At 36.0% G+C, this 25,315-nt stretch overlaps 1 pseudogene; it reads right to left on the bottom strand.

Moving 5' to 3' along the window:
• Positions 1–3,583: 3,583 nt before the first annotated feature.
• On the bottom strand, positions 3,584–4,768 carry LOC149167224 (gibberellic acid methyltransferase 2-like; annotated as a pseudogene).
• Between the last annotated feature and the right edge of the window lie 20,547 nt (positions 4,769–25,315).

Below are 25,315 nucleotides of genomic sequence, written 5' to 3'. Positions count from 1 at the left end.
TTGGCTAGACCTAAATCACATAGATTTCTTCGTTTTAAGGAAAAATCTGTGACCGTGAGGTAAAGCTTCATAATCATGGTTTTCGCACTATTTATTACTCTGTACACTTTAAGATGTATGGACTATAGTAATCGATTTTAGTAATGATTACTAGTGGACCAAAAACCAAAATAAAATTTTAAATTTTAAATTAATGGTCTATCGTTGATGGGTTTCAATCTCTTCATGTTGAAGCTCCTCGACACATATGAAAGCCTTTGCGAAGTCTTTTGCAATGAGTCCATGGTGCTTACGAAATGCCATAGCGCTACTCATATAACTGTGGAATCTCCTACGAGCACCTAACCTGTGGTCCTATTACCAACATTCAACCCATTGTTACCTAGATTGTTTATTGCCTGGACAATGAGTTGTGTCATCTGCTGTTGTCCTTGGACTATCTGTCGTTGCCCTTGCAATAGCCGTATGTGGGTCCAAGAGAAAAAATTGATGGAAGTAGGGGCTTTTTCCTGCCTGCTTTTGTGCCTAACAAAGTGGAACATTGCTATAGAAGAAAATGAAAGGTGAGGAGGTTCACCTGGCTGATCTATCTAGCCAATATTGCTACAGGTGTTATTAATATAGGAACTCAAACCCAATATTTTTTTATATATATATTTTTTATAATTTTATTTTTTAATTAAAAGTTACATTAATTTATTTAAATTATTGTTTATTTTTGATCATTCTGAAGAAAAACGAGATTCTGATAGTAAAGGATATGCGATTTTCTATTTGTAAGCACTCTACATGTCTGATAATCATTATTATATTTATTCTTAATTAATTAGCAATGAACTGGTAATTTCTCGTTGATTTTCTTTCAAAATAGGGAAAAGACTGCAATGAACTTGGTTGGCCTATAATCAACCAGAAATACCATTCTCTATGTGTCCATAATTATAGTACATTACATATTAGTAGTATTACCTTATTATCTATTGCTCGAGATTTGTATATTTTATATATTTTTATAGAATTAAGGTAAAGTGTTAAATCCAATTCAAACTTGGGAATAATTTATTCACAAGTTCTATTTTTATCAAACCCTCGGAAAAGTTTAATAGAGAGATCATGTTCAATATCCAACTTGTGAGAAATACATGTGAGGAAATATGTATCTATTGTTGAATTTAATGGTTCATCAAATAAACCCTTTCACATGCTAAAACAATCGAGCTCTAAATAATATTTAAACATTCAATGAGCATAGAAATTTAGGTGAGAACATGATTATAATTTAATGACAAATGAGAAGATTTTTAGAAAATGATTAATTTTATACAATTACAAAGGTCCTAATCCTTAAAAAAATCGAGCTATAACAAGAAAAACTTAGGTTCATTTTATTAAGAAAATATTTAAACATTCAACCAACATATTTTCTTAGGTTCATTTTATTAAGAATATAATATTTAAACATTCAACAAGCATAGAAATCTAAGTGAGAACATGACTATAATTAATTTCTACATTCTTAAACATTTCTACATGAATAGAAAAGAAAAAGAACAAGAAAATGCACTCAAACAAAAATCCAGTGTTAATATGAGTGAAAGTAGTGTTTTCACATATACAATTAATTGAATTTGCAAATCTTTGCCATATTACAAAATCAATGTGTACAACTCTAGCAAGCCAATTTGATGAATTTGTAAAATACTACTTTTAAGAGGAGAAGATAATATGAGGCACATAAGAAATAGATCAATGTGCACTTCCATATTTTAGGAAGAACATGTTTAGCTTCTGCAACATGGCCTAGCATGAGAATAAAATCAATGAGTACAACTCTAGCAACTGAATTTGATGATGTCAAATACTATTTTTAAGAGAAGAAGATAATATGAGGCACATAAGAAATAAGAAATAAGAAATAGATCCATGTGGAAGAACATGTTTAGCTTCAACAACAAGGTCTCCGGGAGTAGCATGAGAATCTTGTGACCCACTCACTTGTTGCTTGAGTACTGATACTAGGGACATGATATATGATTGATTTGACCCTCAAAGGAGCACTGCCACTCTATGACCTTTCACTTCTTTGAGTTTTTTGGAGCTGGAGAAGTGTTCTAACATGCAACACCAAACAAATCGGAGTAACACTCCAAATTATCTTACAATAAGAGAACTAGTGCAAAATTTGGAATGACTAGAAGTTTGAATTTAAAATACCAAAGGCATTTGAGCCTCACTTTTCAAATCACAATGCCCTTGAGTTGAGGGTAAAATATCGGAAAACCCATCTCGTGTTCAATGATGACATTCAGGTTTGCCTACAATGACTGATTATTTTGGCTATCTTATAATGCAACCTATGTAACAAAGCCACAACTTTTCAATCAGTGAAATAGTATTCAAATACTGAGATCTAAATATGTTATTCATGTATATTTAAAATCATGACTGTGTTGGGATTAAGGATGTGGCTATCTAGTTTTTCAGTAAGGAATCAGGGTGCACCTTTGGTATTTCAGGGGACAGTTGCAATGCTGCTGGAGGGGTTGGTTACATCATTAAAGGTGACTGGTGGAACATTGGTTGATGATACCTTCCACTTCCTAAGACCTAGAGAGGTAAATCCAGCGCTATGTGTGAACCGTGAAAATGAGACAGAGACGAGTTACTTTACACTAATTGAAAATATTGGTGACCTTATCTTCCAAGCTTGCATGCAGAATTTATACGGCATCAATTTCTATTGCAGAGCTGGGTTTATGACAGCCTCCAACCGATGCAGTATTATATCTTTTCAACCTACACAGTATTATAATAAAGTTTCTGAGCCAAATTGCTTTCAAAATTATGACTCTTTCTAGAGTGATTGGTCGAAGTTGTGGGCATTTTTTATTTCCAATTTCTTCTTTTCTTCGTTGTACTAGTTTCGAAGCTCCGTTTCCACTTTCTAATATTGCGTAAACTCGTCTTCCTCTGACCTTTTTAAAGCTTTTGTGCGTTCTGCATCTATACTTTCAAGAGCACATCTGGTGTCTAGGAATTTCTTAAAACTTTCCTGTGATAATCACGAACGCATTCACATGTCTAGAACTTTGAATTTAGAAAACCAAAGCCATTTGGGCCCAGCATTTTATGATCCTTAGTGGTTTTATGATTTGAAAAAACATTCTTTAAACTAGCAAAAATTGCAATATTTAAAATTTATTTTCAACTCTGGAAAAGCCCATCAGAAAAATATAGAGACTGGACTTCCTACTGGGCAGGGACTTGTTTTAGCAACCCATCTTGTTACTGCATAGGAAGTTTAATGAGTTTTAATCATTTCCAAGCATCATTGTTAAATACTTAATAGCTAGAGCTGACCAATAGCCTCGCTCGACAGATTTCTGTTGAAAAAGAAAACAAAATAACAAATGAAATCGCTCACGGTCATGCCCGACAGAATTATATGTGAAATCTACGCATTAATTAATTATAACAAACAATAACAAATGGCCCCAACATAAACGCATCATCGCCATTGTTGGATTGGATTCCATCTGATTAAACTGCATAGACGAATTGGTGAATTTACAATCGGTCTAACTTATTTCTTCACGACAGCAGCGATAATGCAAGTGGCATAACGCGAGGGATGAATAATCCCCTTTTCCAAGAACTTCCCCGACCTGCTCTCCAATCTCTGAAACAGCGCATCAGCTTTCTCTGATCCGATCTTCTGTTCGACGAGGCTTCCCACAAAGCTTCTCACTAGATTCGATTTCTTCTTCCCAAAACTCCGGGCGTCGTACACCCAGTCCTTGAAATCTTCTTCGCTCATGCAGCACACACCGCTGAGGACCTCTAGTTCCCTGATCTCGAAGGCCGACGACGCTTCAATGGCTTATCTCACTTCTTCTGCGTTGGGAAAGTACCATGGCAGATTAAAACTGTCTCGGCTCTTTGCATCCACTATTCCCTTCACCCAAAAATTATTTGTGTATTAGTCAAATGAAATCTTTAATTTGGGTTTGGACATTTCAGGGCAATTTGTTCAAATTCGTTACCTCGGAGATAAGGTCGTCCCAGGCTGCTTCGAAGTCGGCACCAGAGTAGTCGCCCTTTGCGCTCACTTGGTGATGCGCGGGCGCTGAGTTGGGGCGAGCCATTGCGCATAAGAACATGGCGCCGCCACTTGCCATTTCATGAGCTCGGGCACCAAAGAATTGGCGTAGGTCCTTCTGCGATTGCTCTGCATACGCTTTCGCTATCTCTGCTCTGTTCCCATTAATCCACACCTTTCCCCTGTTGTATGCAGGCGAGCCTTCTTGCTCCACCAATGCGGGAACCTGCAGTTACAGGGAATTAATTCAGAAAAAATGCTGATTATTGTGAGATAGCCAACATGGCAGCCTAGAGCTGGGTTGTTAATTTACCTGAGAAAACCAATGCAATGCCATAATAGAAAACCAGATATGAATGCTGCCACGTCGAGGAAACAACACGTTGTAGAATGATCGAGGCACTCCCACCGCATAGTAGTCCAATTTCTGTTTACTTAACAGCATGAACAATCCATTGAAATCATTCGAAGGCAAATCATTGAAAAGCACCTTCTATTGTCCCCGTTACCTGAAGTCATGTGCAGGACCTTGGCCAGATTGTCCCCCGAACTCATGGCATCGCCGTGGAAGACCCCATACACAAATTGCCCAGGATTTGGATCCTTAGATAACTTCAAATCTCTCATCATATTTCTGTTGGGCAACCTCTCTATGGTTCCAAGCGCCATTGTGATAATCGGCAGTGGCCGACAGATACATAACAGTACTCTGATCTGCTCTGCACTGGAAGGCTGGTGTGAATAAAGTGGAATTCGACGCTCAGTTTAAAAGAGATGGAACACTTATGGCATTCCAGTGGGGCCGGGGATAGGAAGGGCTTTTCAATTCCGGGATATTTATTTCATGCTCGACGAGCGCACAATGTATGGGAAAAGAGAATACGTCGTACAAAAATACAAATTTCTTGAGATTTTCTCTCGCTCGAATGTGGCGGTCTGGCAAAGAGTATGAGAAATGACCATATGCTGTAAATTTGTACCCAAATCCCAATTCCTTGCGATTTCTTATGGGTGGTTTGTGGAAGTGTGTTGTCTGTTAATTTCTTTTTTTTTTCGTTAAAGCAGGAGTCCTACTTTCTATTTCATTAAATCGGAAAACAAATTACATAAAATACAACAGTTCCAAAGGAACTATGGGCCAAAGAATAATCAAACCACTTAGAGCCTAAGTCACCGAGCTAAAGGCTTAAAAGCCGAGCCAAGGTCCCACAAACAAAACTACAAAACCCACGAAAAAATAACAAAAGCTGAGACCGTTTGATTCCCCCTAAGAGATGTGACGAACGAGGCTCAAATCGGGGCGAGAACATGCATCCAATTTAAAATTAGAATTGGACCCAATGAGGAAATAGGGACCATTCTAAAAGGATTTCGGGTCCGAATGGGGGGATAACCCTCGAGCATGTAGTCCGTCCGAAATCCCCCGATTCCCACCATGTAGCGCAACAAGCACAGAAGATAACGCTCACCCGGACCTACATACTTTTCCTCGAAGGTCGAATCTCCACACCAGATCCAACGACGGAGGATAATATCGCAAGACCTAAAAGCACGGAGAATGACCGCGCGATAAACACCTTGGACCCACCAACATGCACGCTTAATCTTGACCGTAGATTCATCGTGCTTGATCCAATGGCTGTGGAACATATCGCACGCACCAAAAGCACCGAGAATTACCGCGCGATGAGGGCGGTATTCCTTCCCGTCCCTTGGCCACGTGTTGCTTTGTGAGTGGAATCACTCCCAACTCTGAAAAACCACTTTGAGCTTGAAGACATTGCGATAAACCCAAAACCACCATGCAAGCGGTATTGCCACCACAGAAAGAAAAACTGGGGTTTTGAGTCTGCCAAGAAAGCCAGGAATCCGGCCCCTCGTGCCAACCCATCTCCTCGGGCGACCAAACCAAAGGAAGATGAAAATTCCTCCATCCAATTGAGTATCCAAGAAACAACGTCTGCTGAGCAACATCCTCCAGAGACTACTATGTTTGTTCTTGCCAGGGTTGAGGACGCTGATTGTGACCTGCATCCCAAAAATGACCTCACTTTAGAAATAACACTTCATAAAATAAACCAAAACACTTCATAAATAAACCACATCAATTAGACCCCGTCTCTGTGACTCTGTTGCGAAACACCATTCTGTCCTCATCCGCTTGATCTTGACATAGCGCCTTTAATCTATTATGAGGCATCTCTCGCCAGCTCAGCTCAACCTTGCTTTTGGTGTAGAGCACCCCTTGATTGGCCAGGATGTCTGCCAATTTATTTGCCGTCCTTAGCACATGGATAAAACTCACAGTACATAAGCCCAGGAGGTGAAGCTGAATCCGTTGAAAGACCTGCAGCGACCTCCAGTGTTTTGAGACTTTTTTTGACTCCGTGCCATCGCTGATTCTCTTGACCAAGTTAATGATTAACTCCGAATCCGCTTCAACTATTATATTTTGGAGATTATTCTCCTTCAGGAATTATAAACAATGCTCAAGAGCCATTAATTTCGCCATATTATTTGTGGCTCTTCCCAAATGGCAATGGAAAATAAAAAAGATGCAGCCATTTCATCCCTTAACACCCCTTCAAAGCCAACAATACCCGGGTTGCCTTTTGAGGCCCCATCAATGTTGTATCTCAAAAAACCCTATGTCGGGGGGATGCCAGTACTCTTGCTTAGTGTCCAGTTTTATTACCTTCCTATCCAAGCCCTATGGTATAAGTCCTTGCATACCCAATTGAAGAAGTATCTGCATTTCAGCGTCTAAAAGTGGATTCGTTGGGGAAGTTCTCACAATAATACTTACCGTCTCCTTAAGCTGTCTTAAGATTTGCTCAAAAATGCGTTGGGAGGAACTTTTCTCATTTTTGAAGATTCTGTTGTTCCTTTCTTTCTAGACATTCCAAATTATAAAGCTTGGCGTTAAAGCCCAAGCTGAGCAAAGAAATTCATAATCAGAGAAGTTTCATCTCCATTTATTAAGGGTGTTGATAATGCTTCCTTTGTCCTTGTCTATCTGTCGGAAAATAGTGGCAAAAGTATCCCACAAGCTGGATGTGAAAATACAATTATTGAGAAGGTGCTCCATTGTTTCCTCCTGGGCCTCACAGAGCTGGCATCTGGAAGGACCCAGAACACCCCTCTTTCGAATGTTTTCCCAAGTCAGAATTTTCTTATGATGAACCAGCCACATGAAGAGTTTGATCTTCATCCAGCCTTGATGCCTCCATAGGTTCTGCCAAACCTTGTCCGGTACATTAGATTCCAGCTCAAGGAGTTTGCATTTTGCTCCCTTAAGATTGAAGGTACCTTCATTATTGTTACCCCATCTAAGTTGGTCATGCCCCCCTGTCACTAAAATTTTCCTTTGGTCCAACATTTTCAAAAGTGCCTCAGCTTTTGCTTTCAAGGGGCTATCATCCCTGTAATCTATATTCTTCCAGGTTCTACATTTTCCTTCTCTATTGGTTTGATCCAAAAAATCTTTTACCCTAAGTAACCCTTTGGTATCAGTTTCTTTTTTGAGGTCCAGAAAGTCCTCTCTTAACAGTGTAGGTTCTTGTTGCCATTTATCCTCCCAAAACAAAGCAAAATCTCTCTCTCTAATTTCCCAGAAGCTATTTTTTTGTACTAAGCCTCTATTCTCCCAGGCCTTATTCCAGATGTGAGAACCTTTTATGATGCCAGTCATCCTTATGTGATCATTATCTTGCCAAGTGCTGGCATATTTTTCTTTCCAGATACTAGCTCATTGAGCCTTTGGATCTTTTACCCATCGCCACCATAATTTGGCCCCTAGAACTTTGCTTAGTACTTCCGGATCATCTAATCCAAGACCGCCATGGTTTTTTAGTTTGAAAATCTTATCCCAGGCTACCAAGGCCCCTTTTTTTCTCTGCTCCCCCTTACCCCAAAGAAAGTCTCTCTGAATAGTTCTAAATTGTTGCAAAACTCCTTCTGGTGCTGGAAGGGTTGATAGCATGAAGACGGGGATAGATTGAAGAACAACTTTTGTAAGCACTAACTGACCAGCCAAGTTTAAAGATCTAATAGTCCATTTCTTGATTTTATCCTGCATCTTATTAATCACCAACTCCCAAATGCTCTTGTGCAAAGGTTTATCATTTAGAGGAACTCCCAAGTATTTAGAGGGGAGGACATCCCTTTGAAAGCCCAAAATTCTGGAGATATTTCTCTGAATTTAAAGAAAAAATCTTAGATTTGGAGAGATTAACTTCCATACCTGTAGCCATGGCAAAGTCACACAAGAGTTGTTTATAAGCTAGAGCTTCTTTGACAGTGGGGATTCCCTATAGCATGGTATCATCAACAAATTGTTGATGGGTCAAAGCCTGTCTAGTGTCAAAAAGTTGGAGCCCCTTGATGTTGCCAACTTCTTTCGCATGCTTGATTGACCGACCAAGTCCTTCCATCATGAGGATAAAGAGAAAGGGAGAGAGCGGATCTCCTTGCCTGAGGCCTCTTGAAGGAGTAAAAGTCTTGGAGGGAGAACCATTAACCAGAATTGAAAAGCTAGAAAAAGTCACCAGGGCCATGACCCATCTTACCTAGTTATGATCAAACCCAAAAGCTATAAGGACCTTCCTGATATAGGTCCAATTAAACTTATCGTAAGTTTTGGCTAGGTCCAATTGCATGATCATGCCAGCCTTCCTGTTGCTTAACAAGGAGTGCACCACCTCATGCGCTTGAATGATGTTATTGAGAATTTGTCTGCTCTCCACATAACCAGGTTGCTCCACAGAAACTAGAGTGGGAAGAAGTGGTTTGAGTCTATTGGCAACAACCTTGGATATTATCTTGTGCACCACATTGCACAAAGCTATGGGTCTAAACCTGTTTGGAGTTTGAGCATTGCCCTGTTTGGGGATCAAGGAGATGAAGGAAGTATTGAACACCTTCAAAATGGTTCTATTCATTCTGGAATCCTCCACCACATTCAGAATGTCTTGTTTAACAATGTTCCATCATGCTTTAAAGAAATCCACATTGAAACCATCAGGGCCTGGCACTTTACCATTCTATGTTTCTTTGATGACCTCACTAACCTCCTCTCCAGTCACTGGCCTATTAAGATTGAAGTTATCCTCTCTTGTTACAAGCCTAGGTATATGCCTTGTTAAGTCCTTGATAGAATGATCTCTGTTTGAAATGGTTTCCTTTGTTATACCTCGAAAGTGCTGGACTAACACAATTTCTATATCTTCATGGGAATTAAGAAGATGACCTCCCTCGTCCTTGATCGAAGAGATCTTGTTATGAGATCTATTCGCCATGGTGGATCTGTGGAAAAATATAGTGTTTTGCTCCCCTTCTTTTAGCCATTGAACTCTAGATTTTTGTCTCCAAAATATTTCCTCTTGTTTACATAAATTCTCTCAGTCTTGATGAAGTCTGGTAACTTGATCATTTATGACTTTGTCAAAGCCATCCGTGATAAGGGCTTGATTGATTTCCCGCATTTTGTCTTGAACAACTTTTTTCCCTTCAAAAATATTGCCAAATTCATTCTTGTTCCAGTGTTTAAGTCTAAGATTGATGTGCTTTAGTCTTTTATGTAGCAGAAACATTCTTGTACCTTGAATATGCAGATCTTCTGTCCACCATTTTGCAATGTTGCTGATGAAATCTAGGTGGGTGAGCCAGATGTTCTCAAATCTAAAAGGTCTGTTCTTGGGTGTACCAATTCCCTGAACCTCAAGTTGTACAGGCCAATGGTCCGAGCCTCCAAAGGGGAGAATTCTTGCTATCATTTCCTTGTCGGTGAGCATAAGGTCCTCTGAGATTATGAATCTGTCTAACTTTGAGGCTACTTGAGACTCTCCTCCTCTTTTATTGTTCCAAGTAAAGAGGCCATTACTCATATCAGTGTCAACTAGCTTCATATTATCTATAAAAGTTTGAAATGCTATGGAGTCTTTGCTTAAAGTTCTGGTTCCTCCTTTTTTCTCCGAAAGTGATTTGATCATGTTGAAGTCCCCACCCATGATCCATGGTACTCCTACATGTCTATCTCGATCCACAAGAGAATCTAGAAACCTGAGTTTATCATCCATTCTTTGAGGGCCATAAACATTTGTGACCAAATAAGTCTTCCTGTCTCCCACAGGCTGAATAACCACTGATAAATAATTCCTCGATGCCTCAACATCTATTATGCCAAGCTTTTGGGGGTTCCAAAGAGTGAGTATGCCTTCTGCTATATTATCTACTTTAACTTCTAGAAACTCAAATCTATTGAGTCATTTGCTATGAATTTCTTTTATTTTTTGAATGGAACATTTAGTTTCCTGGATAAAGATTATATCCAGAGCTTCTTGTTTCATTCTATTGCTAAGTATTCTTTGTTTTCTTTTACTACCTAGACCTTTGATATTCCAAGATGTGAACTTCATTATTAAAGATTTGTAAAAGAGTAACTGGTAAGGTCTTTCATCTTACCTGAATCTATCATTAGCTTTCCACATTCCATCAATAACCCATTCTGCTTTTTTCTGCCTCTTTTCTTTCTTGGGTTTCTAGGAGCTAGTCTTGGTGTGGTTTTCATAGTTTTCACACCTTCGTTGCCCTGCCTTTCATTGTTTATTTGCCTTTCCAACCCTTCAGCCTGAGTTTTCAATAGGAACAACCGTTGTACTCTGTTGAACTCTTCTTGAGGTAATGAGTCTACCCCTCCCGTGGTTCCTTGTTTCAAGAACCCTTCCAGATCTAGGTGTTCTCTATCAAGAATCTCTTGCAGTTCATGATCCTCCATTTCCATTTCACTCTGGCTCATTTCTTGGTCCATCTCAAGTTCTCCATCACTCAGCATAGTCTCTTTTTGTTTATTACTATCCTGTGTTTGTTCCCTATCTTCTTCTTTCTCCTTCTCCCCTGGGCTTACTTCCATTACCTGATCTACTCTTGTTATCTCTTCCTCTTCTTCGAGAACTTGGAACCTGTTCAAACTAGCCTGTTGCCCTTCTGTTTGCTGTTGCTTTTGCCCCCTTTACCTTTATGTCCCACTTTGTGAAAGTTTTCAGTGTCTTTCATTGTGGTTGCTTTACTTTTGTTCTCTATTTTACTGAGAGGGTAGTCCCTAATTATTAAATTATTATATCTATTATCAAATAATAAATAGCATTATCATAAATGAATAAACACATTTTAATAATTACCAAATCGATGACAAATTTTTAAATTTATATATTTATATTTTTATGTTGATGGGAATTTATGGTCTTTGGTTTATAAATCAAAGATGTTGATATAGTCCATTTGTATCATTTACATCAACCAATTAAATTTTTAATATTAATTTCTTTGCACTTTTAAATTCATATGTTTATATTTAGTGAAATGGTTCATTCATTCATATTTGCTTAATATAATTATTAAATTATTATATCTACTATGAAATAATAAATAGCGTTATCATAAATTAATAAACACATTTTACTAATTACCAAATCAATGACAAATTTTTAAATCTATATGTTTATATTTTTATGTTGATGGGTATTTATGTTCTTTGATTTATAAATCAAAGATGTTGATAGAGTCCACTTGTATCATTTACATCAACAAAATATTTTTAAATATTAATTTCTTTACACTTTTAAATTCAGATGTTTATATTCAGTGAAATTTATCTAATTTACTTATTAAATTATTATATCTATTATCAAATAATAAGTAGCATTATGCTACTAATCATAAATGAATAAACACATTTTACTAATTACCAAATGGAAGACCAATTTTTATATCTATATATTTATATGTTTACGTTGATGGGCATTTATGGTCCTAGGTTTATGAATCAAAGATGATATAATCTACTTGTATCATTTACATCAACAAATTAAATTTTTAATATTAATTTATTTACACTTTTAAATTCATATGTTTATATTGAGTGAAATGGTTTATTCATTCACATTTACCTAATATAATTATTAAATTATTATATCTATTATCAAATAATAAATAGCATTATCATAAATGAATAAACACATTTTATTAATTACCAAATGCATGAAATTTTTTTGTATTTATATATTTTTAATTTTATGTGGACGGGTATTTATGGTGCTAGGTTTATCAATCAAAGATGTTGATATAGTCCACTTGTATCATTTATATCAACAAATTAAAATTTTAATATTAATTTCTTTACACTTTTAAATTCATATGTTTATATTTAATGAAATGGTTTATTCAATCACATTTACCTAATATAATTATTAAATTATTATATCTATTATCAAATAATAAATAGCATTATCATAAATGAATGAACACATTTTACTAACTACCAAATCCATGACAAATTTTTATATCTATATATTTTTATTTTTATGTTGATGGGTATTTATGGTCCTAGGTTTATGAATCAAAGATGTTGATACAGTTCACTTGTATCATTTACATCAACAAATTAATTTTTTAATATTGGTTTCTTTATACTTTTAAATACTTATCTTTATATTTAGCTAAATGGTTTATTCATTCACACTTACCTAATATAATTATTAAATTATTATATCTATTATCAAATAATAAGTAGCATTATCATAAATGAATAAGCACATTTTCCCAATTATCAAATTGATGACAAATTTTTATATCTATATATTTATATTATGTGGATGGGTATTTATGGCTCTAGGTTTATGAATCAAAGATGTTGATATAGTACAGTTATATCATTTACATGAACAAATTAAATTTTTAATATTAGTTTATTTGCGCTTTTAAATTCATATATTTATATTTAATATAATGGTTTATTCACTCACATTTACCTAATATAATTATTAAATTATTTTACTATTATCAAATAATAAATAACATTATCAATATCTAGATATTTATATTTTTATGCCAATGGGTATCTAGAATAATCTCCTTTTTAATAAAAAAATGTAGATTTTATGATTATGAATTAAAGGTGTTGCTAGATTAATCTCTTTTAAATACAAAATCTAGATTTTATGCTTATGAATCAAAGACGTTGGTATATTTTAGTTGTCTCATCTCCATCAAGAAATCAAATTTTTAATATTAACTTTTTTGTATCTCTAAATATATATGTCTATAATTAGTGAAGTTGACTTGTTTACATTTACATTTAATATCATCATTAAATTACTGTATTTTTGTTCAGATAACAAATGACATCACAGATTATAAAATAGATCATGAGCGAGTCTACACATTTTCATAACTACAAGCTTAAATCTAGATCTACCAAGTGCCAAGTGAGATCATATCTCTTTTTGCTCTAAAAGAATCTTGCACCAATTTTGACCTTGGTAGACCCGATTTAAGATGGATCTAGGATAGTAGCATATATATATATATATATATATATATATATATATATATATATATATATATATATATATATATATATATATATATATATATATATATATATATATATTCAGAACTATCGACGGTGTTGGACCCGACAAAATTAAAAGTGTATCCCCGATATGTGGTCCCAATTAGACTTCACATCATTTGGGATAGGAGTCCCATCCGGAATGTGTTCTAGTTACCAGTTTCTTAAAGATTTGTCTTGGCTCTAACTATCAGCAAGAGAGAGGAGTGCAATGGTGGCTTCGAAAAGCATGGGGGTGTGCTTGGTGAGTGTTCGGTCATATATGTGTCAAATTTCTTTCACTGCGGAGGGGCCAGAAGAAGTGCGCCTCTAAGAGAGAGGTAATAGTACCACCCTACTAGAGACACACATAAACAAGAAGAATTTGTACAACATCAAGCGGAATAGTCCACATAGATGCGATGATCATTGCAACCAATATAACAAGGAAGATCTGTGTTAGGTCCTTATAATACTACTGTATTCACTCATTGTTATTGTTAGTGTAGCCCCCTTTATTATTATTGTTATGCCCATGTAGTCTCAATATTCTTATTATTGTGCCCCATAGAATCCTACTATTGTTATTGTTGTGTCGTTACATTATTATTGTTATGTCGACTCTAATTATATTATGACCCCTTAGACTCCTCTATATGGAAAGGAGGTTTTGTCATTTGAATCTTCCAAGAAATGTTCATTTTTGTAACGTAAAGGAGGTTTCCCCCTCGAAGAGGCTAATTTTGAAGTTGTTGATCTATCTATTCTTCTATTTTGTGAGTTGGTTGCATAACATTTGGTATCAGAGCTTGGGATTCTAGAGTTTCGCTTCTTCAAATAGGTCATCTTGGAATTTTCACTATAATTTTTTTTCTACGAGTCTTCAAAAGCTACAATTTTTATCATGTGTAGCCGAAATCCTGATCAACTTCATGTAAAGATTTTAGATCTTGGTTCACTATATTTTTGGAGATATGCTCCAGGGAAGTTTGGGTTTTTTCAGGGTCCAAAATTATGTCTCAAACAGGTGACATAGGAAAAATCGTCATAACTTTCATTTCAGGAATTAGATTTAAATTTTGTAAAAAGTGGTTGAAATTGCACGGACTTTATTTTTTGTGTAGAAAAGTCAGGGCTGAAGGTTGACACAGTGACACGTGGCACTCCATACAAGTTCGCTCTACTGAACCAATCTATAATCAGGTCACCGTGGGAGATCAAGCATAAATATTTCCTAAAGACTTCAATCTTAGTATCACTTATGGGGTTCAAAAGAAGAATCAGAGGGCTATCATAAGATGAAATTTCAGACCTTGAATATCCAAAATTAAAAAGATACCACAGATTCAATATCGAGCTCCTACAAAGCTAAAAACAATGTGTGTAGTTTTTAAAATGTGCATAAGTTTTGTTTGAAAAATTAGTTTGAAGTGATTCAAAGGGCATAGTGAAGCATAATCATCATTAATAGGTGACCCGAAGAAAGAAAATGGAAACAGGTAATAAGCAACCCAAAATATCTACAATGACACATGAAGAAGAGGAATAAATACAACATGATCTATCAAAATTATGAGACCAAGTGCAACAAATTTCTCTCTCACAAAAAATAACAGAAGCTAATATGGATGGTTTCAAGATTGGAATGGAAGTTAATATTGACGTTTGAAGAAAGACATGGAGGGTTTGAAGGAAGTTTTGAAAAAGTTGCTACAAGAAATGCTTCTTAATGGCGAAAAGGTAGTAGAGGAAACTCATGATGAGAACAAAATAAATGTTAATCATGATTTCATAGACTCTAACATTGGATTGAAGACCCACCATATTCCAAAGATCGATATGAGGAAGTTTGATGCGAAGGATCCTGTAACATGGATACTATAGATGAAGCAATATTTTGATCTCCATAATGTGCAAAACACACAAAAGGTACACATTGAAAATTTGTATTTAGAACTCAATCAGTTTGTATGGTATCGATGGCTTTGCTCTTGTAAAAAAATTATCACTCGGTCAATTTTTACAGAGGAAGTGATAGCACAATTATGAGGATACAAAGAGCAACACCTTCTTTAGCTCATTGATAAATATCAAACAAAAGGATTCAATGGTGGAGCACATTGAGGACTTCCAAAAATTAAATATAAGGGTAAATGATATTCCAAAGCAGCATAGGGTTGATGTCTTCATAGGGAATTTAAAGTATAACATCCAACATGAGGTTCACCTTTGGGAACTTGATTCATTGGAGAAGGCATTCAGGTTGGCAAGAAAAATTGAAAGCAAAATTATGGCAACAAGGGAGCCTACCACTCACAAATATAAAGATGGAAGTGTTGTTGCTCCTAGCCTTCCACAACCTACAAGGTTGACATCACAACAATTGGAAGAAAAAAGGGAAAAGGGCTTTGTTACAGGTGTAATAGAAAATACACTAAAGGTCATAAGTGTGTTGATAAGAAATTATTTTACATATATTGTGAAGAGAAGGAATAAAAGCAAAAAGAAACGTCAAAAGAAAAAGATATACAATAGGAACCAACCCCAGAGAAAGAAGAAATGAATCCGACCATATCTTATAGTGAATTGGTAGGAATTACCACTCCTCAGACTCTTAAGATAGAAGGACATATCAAGAAGAAAAAGGTAATAATTTTGATTGATTCAGGTAGTACCCATAATTTTAATCATTGCAAGATAGCCAAGGAATTGAATTGCTTCCTATATCCAACACTACAGTGTCAAGTGATGGCTGCAAATGGAGGAACCATAAATTTCTCTATAAAGTGAAATAATATCAAGCTTTCCATGGGAGAATATGTATTGAATAATCCAATGCTTTCTATTCTAATGGGTGGTGTTGATGTTGTATTAGGAGTCCAATGGTTACAATCTTTGGGTACGATAGCTTTTAATTTTTAAGAACTTTTCTTGAAATTTTTTTGGGAAGGAAAAGAAGTTGAATTAAGGGGTATTGTAGGGAAACGAGGATAGATAATCATATTTAATGTCATGACAAAACTTATAAAGAAAGAACAACAGGGTGTAATTTCACAATTATGTTCACTAGAGGTTCAAACATCAAAATCATCTATTTCTCTAGATCTCCAAAAAGTATTGGATAATCATTCCAAGGCATTTGATACTCCCAAAGGCATCCCACCTATTCTTGATGATGATCATGACATTCATTTGATTCCAAGTAGTCTTCCTCCAAACATCGGGCCTTACAGATATCCCTATGCCCAAAAGAGTGAGATTTAATGTATGGTTGCAAATATGGTAGACGCTAGTATAATTCAACCCAGTCAAAATTCTTTCTCTCCTCCTGTAGTATTGGTGAACAAGAAGGATGGATCATGGCACATGTGTCTGTATTATAGGGAGCTCAACAAGATCACCATTAAAGATAAATTTCTCATTCCCGTCATTGATGAATTATTGGATCAATTACATGGAGAAATTTACTTCACCAAGTTGGACCTTCGTTCAGGATATCATCAAATAATAATGAAGAATGAAGACATTCCAAAAACAACATTTAGAACTCATTAGGTTCATTATGAATTTTTGGTCATGCCTTTTGGCCTTACCAATGCATCTTCTACATTTCAAGGTTTAATGAATTCCATTTTCAAAACCTTCCTTAGAAAATCTACGTACTAATCTACAACCAGTCTTGGAAGGATCATGTTCAACATGTTGACAGTGTTCTCAAACTATTGGAGGAGAAACAATTATATACAAAAACCTCCAAATGTTTCTTTGGACTACAGGAGGTGGAATATTTGGTCATATTGTATCTCATGCGAGTGTTAAGGTAGACACTAACAAAATTAAAGCCATTAAGGAATGGAAAATCCCCACATCCATAAAGCATCTGTGAGGATTTCTTGGGTTGACAAGGTATTATCGCAAGTTTGTTAAGAATTATGGAATAATAATAGCACCGTTAACAACATTACTAAAGAAAGATGCATTTTCTTGGACTCCAGAAGCAACTAAGGCCTTTGAACATATCGAATATGAAATATGCCAAGCACCCGTATTAGTTATGCCAGACTTCACAAAAACCTTTATTGTGGAATGTGATGCCTTATGAAATGGAATTGGTTTTGTTTTAATGAAAGAAGGAAGACCTATTGCTTTTCAAATTTGTCCAACAAAAGGAAAGTATTTACACAAATCTATTTATGAGAAGGAAATGTTGGCAATACTACATGCACTGAATAAATGGAAACCTTTCCTAATGGGAAGACAATTCAGGGTAAAAATGGATCATGATAGTCTTAAACACTTTTTAGAACAAAGATTATCTTCACAAGAGTAGGGAAAATGGGCCACAAAGATGTTGTATTATGACTTTGAAATCATCTACAAAAAAGGGAAGCAAAATGTTGTTGCAAATGCACTCTGAAGAAAGGATGAGGATGTGGAAGCATTTCTTTATGCCATTTCTATTCTCCAACCAAATTGGATAACCGAAGAAAGGGAGGAATGGAAGAATGACGAAGAAGTGCGGGAACTCATTCAAAAGTTGCAGCAAGATCCTAGTACATCTTATACATTTAGCTATAAAAATGGTTCATTATGGTACAAAGATCCCTTCTACCTTTGTAGGAATTTCCAACTGAACCAAAATATTCTTCCAGAATTGCACACCTCTCCCTTAGGAGGGCACTCAAGATTTATAAAAACTTACCACAGGGTTAAGAAGGATTTTTTTTGGGATGTCCTTAAATTTGATATTCAAAATTTTTTGGCGGAATGTTTGGTTTTCCAATAAAATAAAGTTGAGACAACTAAGAGCCCAGGTCTGTTACAACCTTTATCCATTCAAAGTCAACATTGGGATGAGGTTTCAATGGATTTTATCACATGTTTATGCAAGTCTGAAGGAAAGAGTGTCATCATGGTGGTAGTTGATAGAATTACCGAGTATGCACACTTTTGTGCGTTATCTCATCCATTTAAATCTATTATAGTTGTTACTGCATTTATATAAACAATTAAAAAGCTACGTGGAAACCCAAATATTATTGTAAGCGACAGAGATCCCATTTTCATTGGAATTTTTTGGATGAAATTATTTTCTTATTTAGGTAATCAATTAGCTCATAGCTCATATTATCATCCTCAGTATGATGGGCAAACTGAGATAGTGAAAAAATGTTTGGAAGGATATCTTCGTTGCTTTGTATATGATAAACGGAGACAATGGGTGAAGTGGTTACCTCTGGCTGAATGGTGGTATAACACTTCCTTCCATACGCAACAAAAATGACCCCATTTATGACACTTTATGGATATCATCCACTGCCAATGACATCATCTTTAAGAGAAAATTCTAAGATTCAAGCAGTGAAAGATCACATTGAGCATCAACAATAAGTCCTCCAACTCTTAATGGATAGCCTCACTTTGGCATAGAATAGAATGAAACAACAGTCAGATCAACATCATAGCGAAAGAAGTTTTAATGTAGGCGATTGGGTATTTTTAAGGCTACAACCATAGAAACAAATGTCCCTTAAGCAAGCTAAGAAGGACAATAAATTATCACCAAAGTATTATGGTCCTTACAAGGAGATGCAAAAGATTGGTATAATGGCATACAAATCGGACCTTCCTGCATCTTCCTGAGTGCACCCAGTTTTCCATGTTTCATGCTTAAATAAGGTTATAGGTTACAAGCTTTCAGTTCAAAAAATATTGTTGGAACTTGATGACGAAGGAAAAATCATATTGGAACCTTAAGTAGTCATGAAAAAAAACACTCAACAACTACAAAATCAATAAATTTTAGAGTATCTCATCAAGTGGAAGAACTTACCCACTAAATATTCCACGTGGGAGGATGATGATTTCATACAGAAGCATCCAAAACTACTCAAACATCGAGGACAACACTTTTTTGAAGGAGAGTGGCATGTTAGGTCCCTATAATACTAGTGTATTCCTTCATTGTTATTGTCAGTGTATGACTATTATTATTATTGTTGTGCTAATGTAGATCCGATATTGCTATTATTGTGCCCCATAGAAAACCACTATTTTTATTGTTGTGTCCTTACATTATTATTATGACGACTCTGATTATATTTTGACACCTTAGATTCTTATATATAGAAATGAGTTTTTATCATTTGAATCATCCAAGAATTTTTCATTTGTGTAATGTAAAGGAGGTTTCCCCCTCAAAGAGGCTAATTTTGAAGTCGTTGATCTATCTCTTCTTCTATTTTGTGAGATGGTTGCATAAAAATCTGTCTGATATCCAACAGAATCGTCCACAAGGATGCGACAAAATTAATAATAATTACAACACATTCTTAATATGATAAGTACCAAAATAATTTAAACAATTCAACTACTTTAGCACAAATGAAAGCAAACATGAATTACAAATAGTCAAAAAATATTCTTACAAATATCCACAATCCATGCATGAAGAACGTGTTAGACATAAGGCTTCTGATATTAAGAAAATTTCCAAGACACATGTATACAATGAACACCACTAGGTCCAATAATATAGTGCTGGAGCCACTCCTTTCTCCTCAAAAGAAATAGCTTGTCACTGTAATGCTTTCCAGGAAGAGACGAGGTGAAAATTCCCTTGATCTTACAATGATGGCCTATATGTAACAAGGAGGAGGTGATGCTTCACCTTCCTTGTGACCCTTTATATACCCTCATGACTATTCGACTTCCTATGACTTTTCAACTTTACATGAGTCTTCATATTCCATACATGTCCTTTGGACTTTCACTTTACAATACATTTCAAAACATGAATTACATCATACACCATAATAGTGTGGCATGTGGAAAATCATGACATGACATGACATGCCACTGTTGACATGGATGGCTTGATGATGTGGCAATGTCAAGCCACTGTTGTTATTGTGTGTTGAGTGTCTTCTTGTGAATGCTTTTATTTCCAACTCAATAAGGCTTGGAGATAGGGAATCTTCAATGATCTTGAGCCTTGAGTTGTGATCGCAAACTGGTGTCCCTTTGCTTTCTCTTGGTTGATAATTTTTGCATACACAACTACAAATATGTATTTCAGCATGTTTCCCTTCTTCATATCCTTCTTCATCATCTCGCCACATTATGATAAGGTACTTTTATCTACAGTTCACTCATGACGAGACGACATCAGCTCGAAAAACCCCTAGTCTAAGATAGTGCATATTGATCCATTGACTGAGCTGGAACTAGCGATCAAGTTGGGAGAGGGGCTTAGTGACTACATATTTACATAGTTCAATCATCTAGGGGTGAACCTTGAGCCTTAAAATTGTGCAATGTGCAGTCTAGGTTGGGTTCAGGAAGAAAACTACACAATTATGGAGGTCAGTGTGATAGGTTGAGAGGATAGTTATTGGATGAGAATATTTCTAAGTTTTGTGGGATAGAGGAGGTCAAGCCATTGAAAAATTAAACAAATCAGGGGCTCAAGGGATCAACTTGAGACTAGAGATTTTACAATGTGCAGTTGGGGCTAGGATGGGATGATGGATTGTGCAATTCTAGGAGCCAAGGTTGGGTCTTGAGCATTGGAACTTTGTAGTACAACACACTTGGAAGGCAGGAACTAAGAATTGTGCAGTGTCAAGAGGTAAGGTCATAGCTAGAGGACTGAGACTATGCAATGTGCAGTTTAGGGAGGTTGGGTGAAGCTAGATTTCTTGGTTAGGAAGCTTGTCATAAATTGTCTAAGTGCGGGATCAATGAGGTTGTTGTGATTAGTGATAAGACTTCAAATGTGATCACACACTTAGAATAATTTATCACCGAACAACATAGATCATCTAGGAAACAAAAACAATGCATTTCCCTTAGTGTGACAACTGTACGACAAATTACAACAAGTGCGACACTAAAGATACACTTTGCAATGACCCTAACACCACTTCTGCGAAAGTGCTTGAAACTTTGGAAATGAGTGCAATAGATTTTTACATGGTTAGAAAAACTCATTTACACAAACATGACCTCTTGAAACTTCCAGAATAGGGGTATGCATATTGTGCGATAGGTAACATGCAAAAAGACGACATTTTTCATATATTGTAAAAGGGACCAAAATAGCTCAATAAAACACAAGGAATGAGTTTCAATATTTGTGACGATAATGTACAAGACCAAGGAAGGCTATGAAATTGAGCGTAGGCCAACATTTTAGAAGGTGTTGTTGATTCAACAACACTTGGAGACACACTAGTAGAATTCCAGCTTCTCTACCTTAGCTAACTCTTTCGTGTAGGGTCTTGGTTCTTCAAGGAGTATTGATTCGTTGTGTAGATTACTTTGGTCTCCTCACTTACCTCGTGAATAAACATGGTACCCTTAATACCTTATTGTTCGAACACAACATAAGATTCAACAATATCACAATGTTTCGAGTTGGGAAGGGTAGTGAAGTTCACGAGCTTAAGATTTTCAGAGTATAGTTTTTCATCTCTGTTGTTTCTCTGTTGTTAGAAGGCCTAGAAATTACCTCAGCGGAGTCACTAAAAGAACAAAAAATATTCTCCATTACCAACAAGCTTGGAAAGTACCCCGACAACATTTCTTGCTTCACCTCTCTGCACATGAATCCTTTCTATTCTTTCATATTTATTTATTTATTTTATAGCACTTTCCATCGAAACATATTCATTTTATGGGTGGAAGAGGGATCCTGACTTATTGAGAGAAGGAGAGGCTATTCCTTCAAAGAAGCATATAAATACCTTTGAGTTAGGTCTTCTCATTTAGATTTTTCCCCTTCTCTTGTTCTACTAATTGGATAAGCGTGAAGACATCGGAACATAAAAAACAAATATAGGCATAAGGTTTCCTAAATAGACACAGGTTCATGGTTAAACCAAAACTCTCCTTACGAACAGACGTATTTTCTGTCATAACATCATCGACTAAAATATATAATTAACACAAGGAAGATGGATTGGAGGTTAGCGAAATGTTGAATTTTCACAAGACTCCTTTTTAATTCATCCACACACAAAGAAGACGGAAAACATGTTGATATTAATATGATAAAAACATAAACCAAAAATAAATAAATCAAGAAATCACGAAGAGACTATGTGCATAGTGTAGGGCACAACCTTGGATCATCATTGAAAATAATTTTTTAAATCTGGGCCATTGATAGGGAGAGAGTCAATATTCATGTCTAGTGATTGCAAATGATATGTGTGTTGGCCAAGATTTTCATGAATAGTGAACAGTCCAATCCACAGGGATTAAAAATTGGTGTATTTTCCTTTGTCCTTGTGGGCTTTGTCCCACTTCAAGACTAATTCACTCACACTAAAGTTATTCTACCCAAAAAACTTATTGAAAAATCACCTCTTGATACGACTCTAGTGAAGGGAAAATTTTTCTTTTGCTTTCAGCCTTTCTTTCTGTAGCTTGTGAAGAGTGTCCATCCTACATTGAACTGATAAACATAGATTCCTTGGGATTCTTGAGAAAGTTGGAGAGTAGGCAAGTAGATGTTAGGAGGAAGGATGACTTTTTTTCAATACACTAGGAAGTAAAGGGAGGTGTTCAGAGAGGGATTTTGCATGACTTGGTCAACCCATAAGGAATTTACCAAAGTGGAGTGCCAGCTCCTTTGTTCAGAGAAGATGGTCTTTTTGATGATATGGATAAGATTTTTATTTGTGGACTCAGCAAGACCATTTCCTTGTAGATAGTAGTTAGCTGAATGTTCCAATAAAATTCCATTTTCTAATGAAAAATAATATACTTTTAGCAATGAAAAATATATTGCATTATCGAAAACAAGTGAAGTCGAAATTTCAAATGTGGAAATGATGTTCTGCTTAAGGAAGTTGATGAATTCCTTATCATTCACCTACTTAAGCAGAACTGCTTCTATCCACCATGTGGCGTAGTTTGTAGCAGTGAGAATGTAGAGGTGTTGCTTTAACAAATGCAGAAATATTTCTCCAATGACATCCAAGCCCCATTGTTTAAATGGTTCTTCCACTGCAATAGGCTTAAATGGGGTGAATGACTTCTTCTTTTGTCTGACGCACCTTTGACATACCAAACACTTGCGGGCGAAATCGTGAGCATATTTGAATAATGTAGGCCAATAGAAACTAGCCTCCATAATTTTATGCAAGGTTGTGTTACCCACAATGTGTCCCTTAACTCGTCCATCATGGAGATCATGCAATACCTTCTTTGAATCATGCACTTCTAGGCACCTGAGAAATACTCCATTAAGATTCTTTTTGAAAAGCACCCCATGCACCAGCTGATAGGATAGTGCTTTAAGTGTGAGTGTCATCTTCTGTCGTGCAGATAAATTGGAGGGCACAATCTCATGCTAATGGTATTGGCGCACATCTATGTACCAAGAGTTAGCGATGACAGTGGGGGAAACTCATTCAAAATTGTAAATTTTGATCTCTTGCTCCCATCCAAAATGATCTTCTTCTTTTGCATCCACTGCTTCTGCTGCTAGCTGACAAAGACAGTGGCCCTTGATTATGTGAACTAGTTTGAACTCCAAGTCGTACTCTTGTAAACCAGCCATCCAATTCACTCTTATTTCACCTAGATCTTGTTGAATGAACAATGATCTAATAGTTGGGTGCAGAAGAAAGATGATACATTGATTTTTCAATAGATAGGGCTAGAAATGTTTCATCACCTTATAAACTGCATATTCCTGCTTGTCAATGGCGAGATAGTTGAGTTCAGGTCCCTGGAGGCAAGCGCTCATGAAAGATATTGGTCGCTCATTATTTTGATCATCCTTTTGCATAAGCACAATGGAGAGAGGAGTTTCAGAAGCAAAAGTGTAGAGTAGGAAATCTTTGCTGAAATCTAGGCTATACAAAGCGGGTTCTTCTGCAATGGTTTGCTAAAATATGAGAAACAGCATCCTTTTCAATTTTATCCCATTTGTAAATGAGATCCTTATTTACCATCTCCTGTGTTGGCTTCATGATCTAAGCATAATCAGAGATGAACTTTCGGAGGAAGTTTATTTTCCCTAGGAAGGACTGCATAACTTTCTTGTTCACATGGAAAGGAATATGTGTAATTTATTTGAACCTCTCTAGGTCTAATTTAATCCCACTTTTAGCAATGATATGGCCCAAGAGGTTACCCTCAGACATTGTGAAAATACTCTTTTTTGGATTAAGGGAAATCTCATACTTGCGACATAGCTCGAAAATTTTCTTTAAGTGGCATATGTGGTCAAATCTCTTCTTGGAAAATATGGTGACATCGTCGAGATAGACCACTATGCTCTGTCTGATTAGTTTGTAGAATGCGATGTCCATGGAATGTTGAAATGTTGCACCAAAATTGATCAAACCAAATGGAATTATTTTAAATGTGAACATACCCTACTTCGTGCAAATGTTGTCTTTAGTTAGTTAGGCTTTGAGACTAAAACCTGGTTGTAGCCAAAATATCTATCCAACAAAGAAAACATATCTGACCCAAATACTGCTTGCAATATCTATTCCATAGACGACACAAGTTAATTGTCTTTGCTCGAGGTGCGGTTCAAGCTACATAAATCAACACACAAGTGAACTTCCCTAGACTTCTTTCTCATCGGGACTAAGTTTGATACCTAGGTAAAATGTCACACTTTATATATGATCCGAGCATCCAATAATTTCCTTTACTATTTTCGAATCAGAGGCTCAAGCATCGGATGTACCTTCCATATATTTTGTTGAAAAGGCTTGGCCCCTTATTTGATTAGAATCATATGTTGGATTATTCCCATGTCACACATTTTAATCTCATCGTATGTACACATGAATACATAT

This window comes from Pinus tabuliformis, chromosome 5_1 (genome assembly GCF_031772625.1).
Source record: "Pinus tabuliformis cultivar Carrire ecotype Pingquan chromosome 5_1, CPIR1, whole genome shotgun sequence".
NCBI lineage: Eukaryota > Viridiplantae > Streptophyta > Pinopsida > Pinales > Pinaceae > Pinus > Pinus tabuliformis.
The sequence above is the reverse complement of the archived record's forward strand: the minus strand, read 5'-3'. Positions and strand labels throughout refer to the sequence as shown.